We start from the raw sequence: 17902 nt of genomic DNA on the forward strand, positions 1-17902 counted from the left end.
TTTCAAAGAATGTTTTTTTCTAGTAATGAATTAGTTTAGGGCTATTATTATTAAATACTGAGGTTTAAACCTTTAGCATTGACTAAATTGATATATAGTTTTAATTTTACCTTCAATGAAAAAGCTAACTTTAAAAAGAATACACTTCTTTTTTTTTATCACATAGATAAGAATATAAGATATTGTATTTTTTTGTGTGGAATCTTTATAAGTGTTATTTTCCCTCATTGGTTGACTGACTGACTATTACATTCCTTCTCTCTTGAATCTGAAAGGTTGTGAATATGCTTTTAATATTTATCAGAAAAGATGTGAAAGTTATGTATCTCGTTTTTACAACATCCAGCTATGACTGGTAAAAGGAGACATTATACATAGACATAAATTATTTTTATTGACCAAGTTTGAACACAAACAAAAAGATAATAGACGAGTTTCATAATGATTATTTATCGAATCGTATTATAGACGATGAAAATAAAAATCATTAGATTTAAACCAGTTTTTTTGTCATGAGGGCCAAAGGCTCGGACTAACAAAACTGGTATTAATTATATGATTTTTTATTTTAATATCTGTGGAATATTGTCTAATTCGATGCTATACATGATTTTTCAGTATGGGTGAGAACCTATTCTAATCCACCGGATATTTCGGAGCCATACTGGAAAGAAATTATGTTTAAAGTAAAGTTTGAAGTCACTTTAGTCTCACGACTATGAGTTAAAGAATTGTGCATCCTTGGTGGTCATAAGTCCTAGTCTTTGGACAGGCCGTCATCTAAATAGTTGTACCTATTTATGATTTTAGCTTAAAAGTTTAAATTCTTATCCTACAAACAGTATCAAACCACTACAATACACATTTAGAACTTGCAGACAAAGGTTATAAGATAAAATATCTGAGTTATCATTTTGCCATTTTGATTTGAAATTAAAATCTGATTTTTATTGGTATCTATTATGAAATGTAATGATTTAAAATACCCCTTCCAAAGACCTGAGCTAGATCTTTAAATGTGTAGCCGTTGCCGTAGCCGTGGCCGTAGTCGTAGCCGTCGCAACTGCCAGTGCAGCCAATAAAACATGGATTTTTAAATGTTTGAAGTTTTTACGTATTATTATTTTTTTTCTTCATATTTTTACAGAAAATTCCAAAAGTGGTTGTGATTTAAAGGTTTAAAGCCGTGGCCACACGTAGCCAATTTGATCGCTATTAGGTTAAGGGCTGTACCTCTGGCAGCGGCAACGGCAACGGCTACACATTCAAAGATCCAGCTCTGCTAATAATTATCTTTTTTAAATACATATTTTTGTTACATCCTTACGGAGAATGTCCATGAAACCTGGCAAATAATAATTTGTATTCTTATCTTTATGTTGTGTAATGTCCTAGACTTTGATATAAATTGCAAAACATAATTTTTCTTATCAAGTGTTCGTTATTATATGTATAGACAAAATTATATTCAAATTTTTTACAGCATGTCTGAAGAATTGATTAAAATTTGAATGATTTTCAAGGACATATTGGTAAAAATCAATAAATCTATCTCATTTTAACTACGAGTATTTAATAGGTAATTAAAATTAATTTTCTCAAAGTGTGAGTTTTGGCCAGGGTAGGTAATCGACAAATTTTTTCAATCTATTATATAAAAAAGACTAGTAAATCATTCATTCGGTCTAAAACGTTCTGATTACAGACAATTAAAAGACAATCACAAAAAAACGGTTCTTACAGACAGGCGTATGAAGATTCTCCACGGATAAAAAAATATTATACTAATATAAAATGAAATTTGGTACTATTTACAAATTAAATTATCATATTACCTTAATAAAAAACTAATTGTATTATGATATATTATGTTATTTATTAGTTGAAAGTCGAAGCTAAAGAAAGAGAGAAAGTCTGTCGATTGTTTATTTTGTCAACTCAGCTTTTTTCTTTTTATGTCTACCTTGCTTTTCCATCACTAAATTCATAACTTTTTTGTGCCACCAAATAATATTTTTAAATTGATCTATGATTTATATTTTGAATATCAATCTGTAAAAAAAATTTTTATACATAAAAATCGATATGTTATTACTTGGATCTTGCACCAGGTTTTAATGTACTCTGATAAAGTGATGCTCGAGGCTGGCCAAAATAACTTCACCTCCTACCGGATGAAAGATCTGACCAATAAATAAAGTCTATACTAGCAAGCTAAATTGACAACAAATTTTCCCCTGTCAATATTTTCATTTACTTGAACTACTTAATATAATGTGAAAAGGGCCTCTTTGTACGTATACAAAATTATTTGAATTTTAATTTTATTAACAATTACTTTTGGATTTATTATATGAAAATGAAAAATCAATATTTTATAATAAAATTAGAAGCTACTGCATATAGGTTTAATGTATCCCAATGTTATCAGGGATGGATATGACAATGATGTAAAATTTATTCTTCTTCTAATATTTACCAGATTACAAGGAGAAATGTTTTTATGTATACATTTTGGGGGGTGATTATTTTCGTTCTATTGTCCCATCCAAACAATCCTGGAGTGGTTGCACTCAGATAGAGAGGGGACAATGGGCTGTTTATTACAATAGTCCCCAAAGTTTTTTTTTATTTGTTGGCTAAACAACTTTGGGGACTTTAATGAATTTTGATTGTCTGGTATATTAAGTTGAGTGTTCAAAAGTTTCAACCTATTTATTTTTCGCTACAAAAGGGGTAATCTTATGTGACTTCAATTTATGGGCCATTGCCTTATCCCTTTAGATGCCTGGGTTGCACTCTCTGGCAATGTGGAAAACATTAAATTTGTTGTTGTGCTCTTCATAGGAAATAGCTCCAAAGGGTTGGGTGGTAACAATCATAAATTTACCATTTTTATTTTTATTAATATCAGTCGTGTATTGTAATATAAATGAAGGACGTTTTCCTGAAAAGAAGAATTCAGTCTCTTTTGGCATTTTTTAGAAACACATAGATAGACAGACCAAAGTCCGACCTTTTTATAGATATTTTTTATCCTGTATTTTTGTATTTTAACTGTTTATTCTTTAACTTTAGGTAAGTTAACCATGGCTGCATAGGCGTCCAAGGGGGGGGGTAATGGGCCATTTGGCACCCCCAAAATTTTGTGAACAATACCCCCCCCAAAAAAAAATTATCCCCTCCTTGGGGGTGCCGTAGGCACCCCCAACGATTTTGGGGGGGGGTATTTACCCCCCCAAACCATTTTGGGGGGGGTAATTACCCCCCCCAAAATAAATGTTCTTTAAAATTTTTTTTTGGGGGGGGTAATTACCCCCCCCAAATTGAATGTTCTTAAAAAAAAAATTTTACTGTCCAACCAGTTAAAACAGTTCTTAACCATGATAACAAAAAATTTAATAGTTTGATCATGTTTTATTTGCTTGGGCCTTTATAAGGGCTAAAACCATCCCGGGGATCTATGATGTAATTGTAAAGCACTGAAGATTCCATAAAATAGATACCTAACTAAATTAAATATTTCATTAAATAATGAAAAAGAATTTCTATAGGCGATTTCTTTTGGGAGGATGTCAGGGTGTCTCAAAACTAGTTATAAAACTTACCAGGACCTATAAGACGCTTCACTTTAAAGTAAAATCATATTGGTTCATTGGTTAGTGAGTTAATTATTGTATTTTTATGTTCTAAAGAATGAGATACTACTATATATTTGAATAGTAGTGGCGCCCTTAGCATCTAAGAACTCGTGTTTTCTAAAGGGTAAAAAGGGAGGAGAAAAATAGCCTAAAACCACTCAAAGGATTGACCTATAATAGTGTGGAACCATCATGGGATCTATGTGAAGCTTTCCTAAAAAGGAGAACTCAGTATTAAAAGTAATGAAATCTGAAGCTATAGTCAAATAAACCTTACTTACTACTTTATGTTATAAGATAGTACTTATTAACTTAATAGATTAGGTAGGTGCTTTTTTTACATAATTAAATTACCCCCCCCAAAAATTTTACCCCCGGGGTAAATTAGTTTGGGGGGGGTAATTACCCCCCCCAACAGATTTGGGGGGAGTATTTACCCCCCCCAACAGACTTTAGGGGGGGTAATTACCCCCCCCAATCAAATTTTACCCCCGGGGTAAAAATTTTGGGGGGGGTAAAAAAAAATTTCGGCGCGCTTCGCGCGCCATTTTACCCCCCCCAAACACGAATTACCCCCCCCCCCTTAAATTTTTTACCCCCCCCAAAAAAAAAGCTTGGACGCCCCTGCATGGCTGCACTAGTATGTGCACTTTCTTGGCTGGTGGAGAACGTTGGGATACACGTCTAGGACAATTGAGGTTAAATTGATAATCTTTCAATTATAATATCCTAATATCTTTTGTTAAAATGGAAGATGTTTTTTTTGTATTAATTTAGTCATTATTGACCTCCTGATCCCTGAGAAGAACCCCGTCCTGTCCCAGGCCCTTTAAACCACGGATACATGGATAGCCTTTGAAAAATAACCAGAGAAAATTTGACCACCTTTTTAAAATATTATATACATATAATTAAAAGTGTATGCAATGCGTTAAGGTTTAACAAGATTAAATCTAATTTCTTTGGTGTATTTAGTTTTCTTATCTCTATATAAATTTGTTTCAAGTCCTTATGTCCCTGATTCATTCAGCCACTGAGAGGGAAAGTTGTAAGTTTGAAAGGAGGATTTAAACTGAAAGTAAGATCCCTCTTGAAGGGAGGATATAGAAGATTGAACATGATCAGCACTTGGCAAATGCGTTTTGTATCGCAAAAATAAACCAATATTTTGTACAAATAAAAGCTGCAGCCAACTGCCTTAACTTTCTGCTCAGTTTTCAATGGTCAAAACATGAAATAAAAATGCAAATCAGACCTGCCACACTCTTTATTGACAAAAATCAGCTGTTAGATTTTCCTAAATTACTTCAACTGCTAGTAAGGCAACAAAATAAACCCAAGCCGTCTTTATCCATGCATTCATTACTAACAAACAGCCTTTGCAATTATTAAGGGGCTTGCTCAAAGGCATGTAAACTTAAAAGTTCATATCATTAGGTGCTTATCATTGGTCATATAATGGAATGCATTTATTCACCCTCACAAGTCTTCATTTCAAAACATTGACTCAACCAACATTAAGGACAAAATATTTTGATTTTTAAATGATTCTGTCTGTAATATAATTGCATATTTAAAAAATTATTTTCAAGCTTAAGTTTTTTATTTGGAGTAACCTTATTTTGTATGCTCCTATTTTTCATTCAAAGCATTTCCAATGTGTGTTCATCAAAATTTCATAGGGGGCCATATGACCTAAACTTTAGAGTGTCATGGACAGCAGCCTCGCCCGTATGAGGTATTGATAGATACTGTTTTATTTTTTACACTTTTTATGTTTTCTTTGTGCACAATGTGTGCACTGTGCACAAGCGTGCACAACTTGATTGCTTTTGTGTAAAAAATTATATTTCTTCTCTTTCTATTCTTATTCCTTCAGTTCAAATACTAGAATCGTCGCCCCTGGCATGTTTGGAATTTTAAAAGGGTTAGGGGGGGGGGGGGGTGGAGTTGGGGTATAAAAAAACGAATGCCATTTTGAGCTCAAGTTAAACCTTATTTTTTTTTATATAATTAAAGATTGAATGAATTTTTTTCAATTTATTATTTTGGATTTTTTCCCCTATGAATGCTTTTTATAGTGCCTAAAAAAAAGGAGCAACGATAGGCCAGTATATAATTTACCAATGGTTAATTAAAATGTATACTGGCCTATCATTGGTCATTTTTAATAGGAACTATAAGCTGCTTCATTTAGACTTCTATTGATTTTTTCCCCTAACATTTTAATTTTTATAAAAATGTTATCTTATTAACCCTTTTTCTTTGTTTTATGTATCCCCCAACCTTTACAAAAACAGGAATAATATTAATCTCCATACAAATTGGAACCATCAATGTTCCATCCAAGAAAAATATTTTTGTCAGGACATAATTTACTTTTCTTGGCATTATTTGTTTGGTTATTATTTTTTTAGAGCACAGCTACTATATAGTGCGACAAATCCGTTATAGTATTATAACTTTTTATCTAACTTAAATGTAAACTTTAGTGATTTATCACAATAATACCTGCTAATAATTTGGATTAAGATTACATTGCACTTAGATCTTTGTCTACATAAGCAATGATTTACTTTTCTTTTATTTGAAAGTAACGGCTTATTCAAAGGGGTAAGAAAATAGCCTAAAACCATCATTGGACTTTGATTTGCTTCACTGAAAAGTTCAGTAGTTATCAAAATCTGAATCTTCAACCAAAACTTACTACATGATGTAATTTATTTTAAGATTTTATATTTTAGCGTGTTTTTTTATTAAATTCTCTTTTTAGAGTAACTATATAATTTTACAAATTTGTTTGGCTAAAACTTGACATTAATTTTATTTGAATTATGACATTTCAGATGACATTTGAAAATTAGCATGTCTAAAAAATATAAATTTTTTTTTATACATTATGAACTAAATAACACAGTAACACTTTATATTTGATAAAAATAAAGTTACACTGATGTTTGTTTATTTTAGACGTAATATAAATGTGTATAAAATTATATAATTTACTGTGAATGATTTTAGTTTTTGTGTATTATTTGTCAGATGTACATTGTACAGCACAATGACTGTTTGGTAAATTAATCTACAATCTAACTTCTAATGTACCTCCAACCAATGACAGAATGTTAAAATTTATCATTTGGTAGATTATTAATTTATCTCTATTATCTTATCCCACTTAATTGAACACATAAGTTTTGCGGATTCTAAAAAAAAGTTCCAGTTTTTTGTGACCATTAATTGTCTTTCTTTACCGCCAGCCAAAAGGGTAATTATTCTTTTTTTTAAATGGTTTTTTTATATTTTATTGTATAACATTTAATGAAAAGTATTTCTTTTTGTCTGGTGCGGAATATTGGAGACAAAACAGTTTTCTTATGGTAATATGTCAATGTCTTTGGACTTACTACCGTTGTTTAGGTTTAGAGCGTTATTTTTTTAAAAAGCGTAGCTTTTCTATAATTAGGGTCGGTTTTGCAACAAATTAACTTATAATTTTGTTCAGACTTATGTGTAAGCTTGTCGACTGTCCCAGCCGCCCCTAAGTGCCCCTAGAAAAATCCAGGGGTCTCTAGGGGCATAGCCGCTAGTATTAAAAAAAATATTGTATTAAGACAAGCATGGTTTCATGGTTTTTGATAAAGAAGCCCCTGAAGTTTATTTAAGTCTTGTTCATTTAAAAATATCATCATAAGGCTTCATCTAATCATTTGCAACTACAAATTTGCATTCTTTTAGTAGCACAGCTACTCTATGATTTGAAATGTTAGTCTGTCCTTCCGTCCGTATGTCTGTCCGTTTGAAGCGTTTTGGGTTAAACGTGATTTTCTCGGCTCCTTTTCAAGATATACAAATACAATGTTCAGGGATCAAATAAGTTCACATTCTACATATTTTCATAGAGTTTCATTAAGATTGGCTGGGGTGCTACATCGGTTCCTAGATTTTCACTTTATAAAATTTAAAAGGTTTTGTGATTTATTTTTTCAATTTAATGTTTTCTATGACACTTCTTCATAGTATATTTTTCTGAATGTCCCTCCAAAATTTTTGAGCTTCGCTACTTATGGATGTTGCATTCTTGTTTTTAAATGCAATATCCTTGTCTATAAGTTATAGATATCATAACAAGGAAGGGGATATACAGAGATCTTGCAATTTAAGGAAACTAAAACTCAATATGAACAGGTACTTGAAAGTAAACTGTAACACTTCTAAAATTTTTGTTTTGGTCTATTAATTAATATTTGAACTGGAAATTATGATCTATTCAATTAATGATTAAATTTTATGGCATGAACGAATAAAATTAGAAGATTCATAAATTCTAGATTACAATATCTTAAAATTGAACTCCTCTCTTCGTAATTTTATGATGTTTTGTGCCTGTCTGAAGGTTAAAATATCATATTAGATTTTTTAAGATTGCAGATGAAAAGATGTATAATAATAGATTGTTTATTACATTAATATTGTACTATTACTAGCTAGTATCAAATAGCAATTAGAACTAAAATATTAATCCTTTCTCAATATCAATAACACATTTTATAGGGAAAAAAAGACAATTTTTTTTATGTTTGATACCAATTACATGAGTGCTGTGTATGTCTTCACAATGCCACTAAATATAGCGGATATTGAAACAACCCATCGGTTCAACGGTTATAGAGATCCTTTGGTACCAGGGGCGTCCAAGCTTTTTATTTTGGGGGGGTGGGTAAAATTTTTTATGGTGGGGGTAATTCGGTTTTGGGGGGGGGGTAAAATGGCGCGCGAAGCGCGCCGCAAATTTTTTTTACCCCCCCCAAAATTTTTACCCCGGGGGTAAAATTTGCTTGGGGGGGGGGGTAATTACCCCCCCTGAAATCTGTTGGCAGGGGTAAAATTTGTTTACCCCCTCAAAATTTACCCCCGGGGTAAAATTTTTGGGGGGGGGGTAATTTAAATTTTATCAAAAATTTAGTATTAAAAATTTTTTAGTTAGAGATTTTCTATTTTGGGGGGGGTATTTACCCCCTCAAAATTGTTTGGGGGGGTAAATACCCCCTCCTAAATGGTTGGGGATGCCTACGGCACCCCCAGGGTAGGGGTAAATTTTAAATGGGGGGGGGGGGGTAAAATTAAAAAAATTTGGGGTTGCCTACGGCACCCCCAAATTCGTTTTTGGGGGGGGGGGGGTAATCGCCCCATTACCCCCCCCCCCTTGGACGCCTATGTTTGGTACAGACAGACATCGATCCTTTTACTTTTATATAAGGATACATCAGCCATGCTCATTTTTATGACACATGGTAGTTGTTTATTGCTTCAAATTGTAATCAGTGTTCCACGGATAATAAAATAATTCCGGTTTTGTCGGCATTAGGGTCCAACAAAACATGGTTTAACACTCTCTATAATACAAATACATGATTTTAAAGTATGGCTCAAAACCGGTTGTAATCCAGTGGAAATTATTCGGATTCTGAGCTATACTGGAAATATATCAAAGGTAACACAAACCTTTCCTGAATATATACACTAACATAATAGTAAATAGTAAATACACAAAACCTACTACATTGAAATCAAAACTTACTTTAATTACTACATAAAAATTTGTTTTGTATATTTTCTCAGACATTTTCTTCATTTGTTAGAAAACATGAATTTTCAAAAGTTTTAAAACAATATGACAGAGCGTTTCATTTAGTTGATTACTTTTTCAGTATAATTCAAAATAATTATTTTAAAAATGAAATAGTGTAGTTTAAATTCAACAATATCAATAATGTCCAAAAGAAAAGCGCAAAGAACGCACCTATACATACAAGTTCCATAGTAATGCAAATCGTATTTGATAATTAAGTAGGTACAATTACAATTATTATCAAAGATGCATATTTCTGTACAAATGACTGACGTACGTAGTTCTAGCTATACATAAGCTGCACCACTAAAAATACTCATTATTTAAATTTAAAAAATAAAAAATATATCTAATATTTAAGTTCTTTTATTAGTTGTAAATCTACTCTTATAATGACAGTTGTCATAGTTGTTAAATATGAATACATTTAAAAATGTGCTCGTTAATACATTCTTATGAAATGAAAACAAAAATATTCCTTTAACAAAAAACAAAAAAAAATAGCGAAGCAATAAATGCAAGCAATTGTTGATTTTAAAAGAACAGACAATATGAATAGTTTAAAAAGGCAATATCAAGATTAGATGTTAAGAAGACAAAAAAAGAAAAATTTTTATTTAGTCATTTAGTCTTGAGGAAATTAAGCTTTTCAGATTTAAAATCAGCCAATAAAGAACAATTCTAGGTTTGATAAAACAGCTACTTAAAAAAATTATTTAATTCCATCTTTTTCCCTAATGATTAAATAGCCCGTGCATGAAACGTTTTTATTCATGAGTCGTTATGCAAGATTAAAAATTACGTGTACTTTATTAGTACGCTACTTATATTTTTATTGATGTTATATAACAAAGAAAGCAAAATTCTGCCTTAGTCATGGTTTAGGACTAGACAAAAGAAAATTGCTATGTAATATATACGCATTTTAAAAATAAGGGGTTATTCCTAATTTAAGGGCTATGGTTTTATTTAAATCTAAAAGTGTTTTATGCATATAATGCACCTTTCATGGAATTCAGCTACTCTATATATAACTTGCGGCCTCTAGGAGCACTTGAGGTTAGGGGGTTAAGTCGAACACTCCCATTTTCACTAATGTTTTTTATAAAGTAAAAAATTAGGGAGGTAATTTTTTTTTTATTGGCGATTCAATTGGGAAGGAGGTGGTACCCTCCTCCAAATAGATATAAACCTTCCCAGGACCTTTTTACATACAGTAACACACAGAGACATAAAAAAAAACATAAATATATCATGTTCCTAAAAAGCCTAAAGTTTACTCTACGCACTATCTAATTGAAAAAGCATATTATGGCATAATGATTTAATGACAATAGCTGTCAAAAACTTAATATATCATTTTAATTCAATAAACTTTGTTTTTCTATTTCATAAAATTTTAAATTATGGTTAAATTTATAAAAAGCAATAGCTTGAAATTTGATTAAACATATTTAAAATGAAAAGTTTATTTTTAAAATTTAGAAAACCATAGTCAGGAAATTCAAGATTATAAAAATTAGGGAAGCTCCAAAACTTGCATATTTATTTAAATTATATTTGTTACCTTATGAATAAAGAAAAATATAATTTAGAATGACATAAAAAAGAACTAATGAAATATATCAATTTTAATCGTTTCTTTTCTAAAATATTTTAAATTCAAATTTAAAAAATAATAATAATATTTGTGTATGATTCTTTAAAAATTTAGTGCAGCATTGTAAAAAGGGGGGGGGGGAGTCAAGACACCCTCCCAAAAGACAACCCAATAAGCTTACAACCCCTGATAAAATTTTTATCTGTGCCTGTTTTTAGTAGCGAAGCTACTCTATAATTCACTTTGTCCGTCAGTCAGTCAGTCCGTAACGCTATGGGGGAAATGGGATTTACTCAGCTCCTATAAAAGATAGAATGCTGAAATTTTTTGACAACATTCCTATTAATAAGGAGCACAATTAACTATAAAACATCAATGGCGGTCGGACCGCTTTTTAGCAGGTTTTAGGCTATTTTTGTATTTTTCACATTTTTCTCCATATCTTTGTTGTTTATGGTCCGATTTCCAAAAAAAATTCAGTTATAGATATCAAAATTAAATTTCCTGTCGTTTAAAGAAAACAACCATGACAGTCAGACTGCCTTTATGCAGGTTTTTGGCTATTTTTAATTTTTTCCTTATTTTTCCATTTCTCTTATGTACAGTACATGTCCGATTTTCCAAATTTGGTAAGTTAAGGAGATAAAAATTAAATTTCCTGTCGTTTTAAGAAAACAACCGTATTCCCATCCATGAATTTTTTGGCTTCGCTACTTATGGATGTTGTCATCCTTGTTTTGTGAGTATTTTAGAGAACAGATAGATATACAAATAAAGCCACTCTAGATAACCTAAGCAGATAAAAAAAATAACCAAACTCTAGTAATAGTTGAGATATAGGGATGGGCAAATGGTAAAAAAATAACTTTCTTCCCTTACAATACAGATAAAGAATTTTACAAATTCTGTATGAGAGAAAATTTATTTATCATTCATTATCCTATCCCTTGCTCCCTGCTAATATTAAAAATACTTGAAATTTAGAAACTAGTTTCTTTGCACTACTCTTTAATGGCACCATTTTATATAGTAGTGCTTGCTGCTTAGCTACATATAATTCTAAATTCTGCCTTCCCTCGTCCGTCCGTAGGTTGTTGTACGTCTAGCTAGAGCTCTCTCATCATGTAGTAGTTGTTGTCGCTACTCGTAGTAATTTTAGTGAACACTCTCTGTGCCTTTTTAGTAGCGCAGCTATTCTATAACTAGGGTGTGTACGTCGTCACCAAGTCAAACCCTCAAATTTTAGATTAATTTTATGATAGATTGCGATATTTTTCTTCTTTGACGGAATTAAAAAATATAAAAATAAAAATTTGGCTATATTTTGATTCAGGATTATTTCACAAGTTTTTAGTAGAATACTTGACTGTTCTTCAATCATGAAAGTAAAGTAAGCTTGTCATTGCTGTGCTTATTTCAACAAAATCATTCTTGTTCCAGCATTAGTTCGCGCACACACACACACACACAAACACACACAAAACGCACAGGCAGTCGCGGCCCTATCTCTACACCAAGCCAACAACAAGTTTTTTACGCATTTGATCAACTTCAGAAAATATTTATTTTTATTTAGTCCCATTTATTTCATAGACTTGTAATCTAAATACATCAATTTATATTAAAAAGAAAGCACTTTTGGTTATTGTAGTACACTTTTAGTGATTATATAATTGTTATTATGAAATATAGTTGTTAGTATGAGCTATCTATCTATGAAGGTCGCTAGCTAAGTACAAAAAGTATGGATACACGTTGTGGAGTGCGTGATTACACCCACTTCCCTTCTCCCCCCCCCTTACCCCCCACTCCGATACTATACATGATATTTTTGTTGCTGCCATTATGTAAAACTTAACTGTGAGCCTTATATAATAGCAAAACTCATTTTTGTTGTGTAATTGGTATATTTGTGATTTGTTAAGTGAGTGAATTATCATGGGGTCGGTAGTAACAAATTTGAAATCAACGTATTATTTGGTATTTTTATACATATTGTCAGTACAACTAAAAAAGGAGGCAGATTTTGGAATTTTATTTTAAGAGAAGTAAAAAAAGGGAAGGCTTCTTAAAAAGAGGTTTAGAAATAGTATTGACAAGAGATAATAGCGAGAGATTGAGGAGAGAGAGAGAGAGCTTTTAGATGTTGACAGAGGAGGTATGGGAGGGAAAAGAGAGCTCTTATATTATGTGGAGGAAAAAAGGGGAAGGGCTAGGGCAATGTAAAGGAAAGCAAGTCTACAACACAGTATCTAATTCTACAGCTGATCAACTCACAAATACTAAACAGTGTCTGGATGGAAAAAGTTAAATGCATTTTTTTAGCTTTTCATCCCACTTTCCTCTCCTCTAGTTAGAATCATATTGAATATACAAATATGTATCTTCATATGTTGTGACAATTTCAAATCTTGTGATTTTCAGAAGTGTTATATTTATGAAAAACTACAAAATTATTAGTGTAGATATATGTACATATAGTATGTATGAATAGCTAGAAGCTAAATATATTTCAAGTTCAGCGTATTTCTGAGGGGAAAACAAGTGATTATAATTGTGTGATATAATTATATAAAGATAGTGTATATAAGAGTGATTGTATACTAAAATGATGAACATGTTTTCTCTAGGTAAGATAAAATATTTTTCGTCTTGATAGTGTCATAACAAATGTAAATATTTTGCATTAATAAAATTTAAACTATACTTACATTTAAACAATATTCTATTATGTAAAGTAATAAGGTTTTTTTTGACTGTAGCTTAAGATACTACTGAACTGATTGAGTTCTCAATTTTTAGAAAGCTTTAAAGAGGTCCTTGGATGGTATATTTCTACCCTCAATACCTTTTCATGTACAGAGCCCCTAGTTGTTAGGGACACATGCGCAAGTCTATAATATATTAGCGCAAAAGATTGACAGTGTAATTGAGAAAAACTGTAAAAATATAGATTCTTAATAATAAGGTATTATTTTGCTTAAAATAAATAAATAATATCAGAGTTTTGTTATCACCATTTCCTACTTTTGCCTGACCAAAAAATGGTTTGGGAAAAATAGTTATTTTGGGATGAACTAATACCCACCTATCTTACCAAGATTTTAATTGCATTATTATCCAAACTTTATTTGAATATTTTGTTGTATTTTTGCTAATCAACCACTGGAAAAGTTGAAAGGTTTCTTTCTGAAAGGCCTAGCAAGCAAAGGCATATAATAATCAGGAATAAATGCATAGATTAATGGAGAATAAATAAAAAATCTAAATTAAGTAAAACTAGCGAAAGCGTCGTCACTTTTTGGCTTCTGATTCAAACCATTCTAAATCCTATGTGAAGCTTCCTTGTAAAGGAGAACTTAATCGGTTTAGTGGTTACAGATATCTTTTGTGTAGAGTTAAGGTAATTGAAGGAACGAGTATTGAGAATGATTTATATATATAACCCCCCCCCCCCCACTCTTGTCCTTTAAAATCCATTACGATTTTTAATAACCAAAAATACGACTCCAATGCGATTAAATCCACCAGCATTAACTGTTACCAAGCCTCTACTCCCTGCAAGGGGCCTGAACTTTGAGATAGCCTAACCATTACGTGGGGCTAACATGAAATAAATAAATTAGATTTTATAAAAAATCAATCTTACGTATTTGAAAATATTGAAAACACCTTTCTAATTTGTATTTCAAGAGGGGCGTTGTGTTGATATACCCCACTTCTACTCAATCGTGACCCTAACCCTATCAAACTAATGGCAATTTTGGGAAATAGGTGAAATTCAACATTGCCAAAAAACAGGAAATAAAATTAAATGAAAACAAATCTGGATAAATATCTAATTTCTGATGTTGTATAATCATACTTTTGACAGTGTAAAGATGTGAAACTATGTGGAGTAAATTAGATAATTCATATTGCGTCACAAAACATTCATACTCAAATATGTGTTTATAAATGTGTTCTTAAAAGCGAGACTTTTCTACATTTAGGATATGTGTCATGCCATGGATTTAAAGGGATAAGTAAATAGCCGATAAATTGATGTACATCTCCAATTATGATATACAAAATTACCGCTTCTTTAGATTAAAATTAGTGATTGTAACGTTTGAACACTCAATTAATAAACCAACCAATCAAAATTCACCCAAGTCCCGAATGTTGTTAAGCCAACGAATGAGAAAACGGTTTTTATAAAACTTTGGGGACTTGAGAAATACACGGCTCCCTCTCTGGTGTCATGCTCAAAGAGGGACATACAATATAAGTTTCAGACCTCTATCTTATATAGCACCTTTGTTAGCATACTAGATATTTTGAAAAAAATAAGGTGAATGTGATGCTAAAATAAAATTACTTATTTTCTTTTTTATTTAATTTTGAAATTAACCCTTATCAAAATTTATTACTTTTGATTATTTTAACAAGCTCACTTTTGTTTTTAGTCTGAAATTTTAGATTAACAAGAACAACATTTTTCCATGGGTAGTGCGGCTGCACCAAGCTGCAAAAAAATCTTGTGATACATTCAGAACTAAAATCAGTAGGGGCGTAGTGTTTTGCCACTGGGGAATAAGTGTTCTTCCCACCTATGGCAATCCCTCTTTAAAAAAAATCCAAAGCATCTAAACGGGTTAAATTTTTAAGCTTAGGCACGGCTGATGTGCTGCTGCCGAGCCCTGGATTTTATAAATATAAATGGTACCGTTTATATACATAAATTCTTTTTACTTGCAGGTTTTATTTGCATATTAAAAGCACTTATGACTGACGGATAGCCAGAAATACCCTTGATGTATAAAAGCTTCTTTGTAAAAATTACATTGTTAATCTTAAAGCTCAAGACCACACATAATTTAATGCAAAATTAACAATTAAAGACGTAGAAAAATATTTTTGTACAACATTTATAATATTGCAAATCTAATAAATATTTATCTAGTATATAAGTGTAAGTAATGCAGTCTGGGAGGGTGTAAAGGAGCTTTTTACTACACTAGTCCCCAAAGTTTTATAATAACGTTTTCTTATTCGTTGCCTTAACAACTTTGGGGACTTCAGTAAATTTTGTTTGGTTGTTTCATTAGTTGAGTGTTCAAACGTTTCAACCACTAATTTTAATCAATAACGGATAATTTGCGTATCATAATTGGGGATGAACACAATTTAACGGCCATTGTCTTATCCCTTTAGATCCCTGGGCTATTGACTGTAAATTATACTGATACCAAACATTGCTGATGATTCCGAATAGACACTTATCATAGAATAGCTGCAAAAAAAGAATAACATTTATTTTGTTTTAGATTTTATTAAAATATTTTTAGATGTAGGAAGGCAAAAATTTAAAAGGTCAAATTAAATATTATGATTTCTAGCTACAAATTTTTGCCCTTCAGTCAAGAAACTTTTAGCGGAAAGGTCATTCTATTTATTTATAGTAGCTTCTTAACAATTTGTTGCTTGCAGATCTGTTGGTTTGTTAGTATAGCCCTTGACAGCTTACAGAAATTTATTTTTCATATAGCTAATAGAAATATTTGATTAAAAATATTTAAGCAATTGTGACAATGTTCTAGGCAAAATAATTTTAGTATGCTTTAGCATTAAAGGAATGGCTATAATTATTTGATTTTGTAATATTTATTTGTTGTGGCTTTTAAAGATAAGAGTCGGATATAAATCCTTTTTTATCAATATTGTCTCGATTAAAAAATACATTTACTTAATAGTTATTTCTCTCATAATCGCAATATTTCCGCTGTGTATTATTTGGTATTGTTATCCAAATATAAGTACTGCATTCTAGCACCTTAAAATGACCTTACCTCATTTGACCTTTCTCATTGCTCTGGGGTAACTTGAGTGAAAGGGGAAGGGAGGGGTGGTAAGTCGACCCTCCTAGTCTTAACAAGAAAAATATTTTTTTGAGTTTGTGAAGAGATTTTTCTTAGGAGGATAGAGATACCCTCCTCCAAATAGTTAAAAAAACATTGATAATATTTGCTGTAAAGAAGAACAATATTTATCGGCGATTCGCCAGATCTTAAGGTACAGATAAACACCGACAAACAGACAGGAATCATGTTACTTGTATAAAAAGATTATAAAAAAATTGTTATTTTTTCGCTACATGTTAATTTATTATTCCATGTTATTATATTATTGAGTAAATCCACATGTATTTTCCATGTTCTAAGAAAATATTATTCCCAATAATAGTATTACATATTCTTATCTATAATTGTGTAATAAGATGTCTCTACTGGTCACAATGTAATCAGGGAGAAAGGGGACATTGGAGTGTTTATTACACTAGCCCTCAAAGTTTTATATTAACGTTTTCTTATTCGTTGGCCTAACAACTTTAGGGACTTTTATTGAATTTTAATTGGTTGGTTCTTTAAGTTCAATGTCCAAACATTTTAACCACTTATCGAAATCTACAGAAGGGGTAATTTTGTGTATCATCATTGGGGTTGTACATCAATTTATCTGCCATTGGTTTATCCCTGCAATGTTACACACAATTTTATATATTGCAGGAATACGAGTAAAATTATTAGTTATAGTAGCACAGATACTCAATTTTTTATTATCTTTTTTCAAAAAAGATCCTACAGAAAATCCATTTAATTTTAATGTTCTTTTTTAGGTCAGGTTAAGGAGAATTTAAATAAACTGACTATGTCTTAATGGTATACCCCTGCTTGGTATATAAGTTAGAAAACATAGAAAGGACCTCAAATTAAAATATATATTTATTGTATTTAATTTCCCGTTTTGGAGGTTTTACCATCTAAAACATATCGGGGCGGCGATTGCAATTATGGTTATTTCCGGGTATTTTTTTATATAATTTTTTATGGATATAATAATCCTTGTTATTATATTATGAATCTGGAGCACTGCAATAGTAATAATTTGGTCTGTCAAAAACATATTATCCAACTTTTCTATGAACATTGAAAAATAATATGTATGATATATATCAGGGAGTTAGGGGACAATTGGCTGTTTATTCAC

General features: G+C 31.2%; 1 protein-coding gene across 9 annotated transcripts in view; it reads left to right on the top strand.

The window, feature by feature from the left end:
- Positions 1 to 17902, top strand: part of LOC145311863 (uncharacterized) — an 83691-nt gene that overhangs the window by 19167 nt on the left and 46622 nt on the right. For 2 of the 9 annotated variants that reach the window (XM_080150874.1, XM_080150881.1), the window contains exon 1: positions 13121 to 13503. The exons of the other annotated variants lie outside the window; for them this stretch is intronic. The gene's annotated coding sequence lies outside the window, so the exon portion shown is untranslated. Of the gene's footprint in view, positions 1 to 13120; positions 13504 to 17902 lie in introns of those variants that run through there. 9 annotated transcript variants of the gene reach the window in all.

This window comes from Acartia tonsa, chromosome 2, assembly GCF_053477335.1.
Source record: "Acartia tonsa isolate MP-2025a chromosome 2, ASM5347733v1, whole genome shotgun sequence".
NCBI lineage: Eukaryota > Metazoa > Arthropoda > Copepoda > Calanoida > Acartiidae > Acartia > Acartia tonsa.